Source organism: Myxine glutinosa, chromosome 2, assembly GCF_964187855.1.
Source record: "Myxine glutinosa chromosome 2, kmMyxGlut1.1, whole genome shotgun sequence".
NCBI classification, from domain to species: domain Eukaryota; kingdom Metazoa; phylum Chordata; class Myxini; order Myxiniformes; family Myxinidae; genus Myxine; species Myxine glutinosa.
Genome location: NC_136262.1, coordinates 13521284 through 13524542, shown reverse-complemented (window position 1 = coordinate 13524542; position 3259 = coordinate 13521284). Strand labels below are relative to the sequence as shown.

Sequence of the window (3259 nt, the reverse complement as noted above, 5' to 3'; positions counted from 1 at the left end):
GTAGCTGTGCTGCTGATGCAGTGCCTCCTGTAGATTAGAGTAGCTGTGCTGCTGATGCATTTCCTCCTGTAGGTTAGAGTAGCTGTGCTGCTGATGCATTTCCTCCTGTAGATTAGAGTAGCTGTGCTGCTGATGCATTTCCTCCTGTAGGTTAGAGTAGCTGTGCTGCTGATGCATTTCCTCCTGTAGATTAGAGTAGCTGTGCTGCTGATGCATTTCCTCCTGTAGGTTAGAGTAGCTGTGCTGCTGATGCAGTGCCTCATGTAGGTTAGAGTAGCTGTGCTGCTGATGCAGTGCCTCCTGTAGATTAGAGTAGCTGTGCTGCTGATGCATTTCCTCCTGTAGGTTAGAGTAGCTGTGCTGTTGATGCAGTGCCTCCTGTCGGTTAGAGTAGCTGTGCTGCTGATGCAGTCCCTCCTGTAGGTTGGAGTAGCTCTGCTGCTGATGCAGTGCCTCCTGTAGGTTAGAGTAGCTGTGCTGCTGATGCAGTGCCTCCTGTAGGTTAGAGCAGGAATTTGAAATTTGTTCAGAGTGCCGGCGATGGCTTCACAAAGAACACCATGGGAGCTTCAACACCCAGCAACTGGTGGATGGTTCGTGTGCAGCCACCCGGCTGCTGGTTGCATCATTTTCTGTGGGCACGTCTGCCTCTGATGCAATGCCTCTCCATAACCAGTTACCTGCTACTCATATCGCCGACCTCGGAAGGATGACAGGCTGAGTCAACCCCACCTGGCGTTAATTCAACGGGATTCGAACTCAGGACCTTAGCATCCCAAGCCGCCGCCATAACCATTGGGCTGCCAGGATGGTAGTTTACAGCTTGGTCGAGATTAGAACCCAGGCTAGACAGCCAACAATGGCGATACAAAGCTGTAGGCCTATGGGCAGGAGGAAAGCGGAGGTGACAAATGCCTTTTCCATTGGCGGAAGCTAATAGCTTGGCAGATTGACACGAGAAGACATCATTCACATCAGCGGCACAGCCATGCCCACAGCCATGCCCACAGCCACACCCACGCCCACAGCCACACCCACAGCCTCAGCCACAGCCACAACCTCTGCCACAGCCACAGTCCCACCCTCAGCCACAGCCACAGTCCCACCCTCAGCCACAGCCACAGCCTCAGCCACAGCCACACCCACAGCCTCAGCCACAGCCAGACCCTCAGCCACAGCCACAGTCACACCCTCAGCCACACCCTCAGCCACAGCCACACCCACAGCCACAGCCTCAGCCACAGCCACAGTCACACCCTCAGGCACAGCCATACCCACACCCACAGCGTCAGCCACACCCTCAGCCACAGCCACACCCACAGCCACAGCCACACCCTCAGCCACAGCCTCAGCCACACCCACACCCTCAGCCACACCCACACCCTCAGCCACACCCACACCCTCAGCCACAGCCTCACCCTCAGCCACAGCCTCAGCCACAGCCAGACCCTCAGCCACAGCCACAGTCAAACCCTCAGCCACACCCTCAGCCACAGCCACATCCACAGTCACAGCTACAGTCACACCCTCAGGCACAGCCACACCCACACCCACACCCACACCCACAGCGTCAGCCACACCCTCAGCCACAGCCACACCCACAGCCACAGCCTCAGCCACACCCTCAGCCACAGCCTCAGCCACAGCCACACCCACAGCCTCAGCCACACCCTCAGCCACACCCACACCCTCAGCCACAGCCTCACCCTCAGCTAGATCCACAGCCTCAGCCACAGCCAGAGCCTCAGCCACAGCCACAGTCACACCCTCAGCCACAGCCACACCCACACCGACAGCCTCAGCCACACCCTCAGCCACAGCCACACCCACAGCCACAGCCACACCCACAGCCACAGCCACAGCCTCAGCCACAGCCACACTCACACCCTCAGCCACACCCTCAGCCACAGCCACAGCCACACCCTCAGCCACATCCACAGCCACAGCCACATCCTCAGCCACACCCACAGCCACACCCTCAGCCACAGCCACAACCACATCCTCAGCCACAGCCACACCCTCAGCCACACCCACAGCCACACCCTCAGCCACAACCACACACACAGCCTCAGCCACACCCTCAGCCACAGCCACACCCACACCCACAGCCACAGCCACACCCTCAGCCACATCCCCAGCCACACCCACAGCCACACCCTCAGCCACAACCACACCCACACCCACAGCCACAGCCACAGCCTCAGCCACAGCCTCAGCCACACCCACAGCCTCAGCCACACCCTCAGCCACAGCCTCACCCTCAGCCACATCCACAGCCTCAGCCAGACCCTCAGCCACAGCCACAGTCACACCCTCAGCCACACCCTCAGCCACAGCCACACCCACATCCTCAGCCACAGTTACACCCTCAGCCACAACCACACCCTCAGCCACAACCACACCCACACCCACAGCCTCAGCCACACCCTCAGCCACTGCCACACCCACAGCCACAGCCTCTGCCACAGCCACACCCTCAGCCACAGCCACAGCCACACCCACAGCCACAGCCACAGCCACACCCTCAGCCACTCCCACATCCACAGCCACAGCCTCAGCCACACCCACAGCCATAGCCACACCCTCAGCCACAACCACACACACAGCCACACCCACACCCACAGCCACACCAACACCCTTAGCCACAACCACACCCACACCCACAGCGACACCCTCAGCCACAGCCACACCCACAGTCACACCCTCAGCCACAACCACACCCACAGCCACATCCTCAGCCACAACCACACCCACAGCCACACCCACAACCACACTCTCATCCACAACCACACCCTCAGCCACACCAAAATCCACAGCCACACCCTCACCCACAGCCACACCCTCAGCCACAGCCACACCCATATCCACAGCCACACCCACATCCACATCCACACCCACACCCACAGCTACAGCTACACCCTCAGGCACACCCTCAGGCACACCCTCAGCCACACCCACAGCCACACCCACAGCCACATCCACATCCTCAGCCACAGCCACACCCACAGCCACACCCACAGATACACCCATAGCCATACCCATAGCCACACTCACAGATACACCCATAGCCACACCCACAGCCACACCCACACCCATAGCCACACCCACAGCCAATGACGCTACCTCATAACCTTGTGCTGCCTACCAAGAAGAAGAGCCATCGCATAAATTACGAATTGGGGCGGGGCATATATTACATGCACAGACGTCGTGGGAATTTATATTTCCAGCCCCCCTTTGCTCTCCCTGTTTTCACCCG

The 3259-nt window shown here is 59.4% G+C and overlaps 1 pseudogene; it reads left to right on the top strand.

Moving 5' to 3' along the window:
- The first annotated feature begins 859 nt into the window (after nucleotides 1-859).
- Nucleotides 860-3032, top strand: LOC137422413 (uncharacterized; annotated as a pseudogene).
- The last annotated feature ends 227 nt before the right edge of the window (nucleotides 3033-3259 follow it).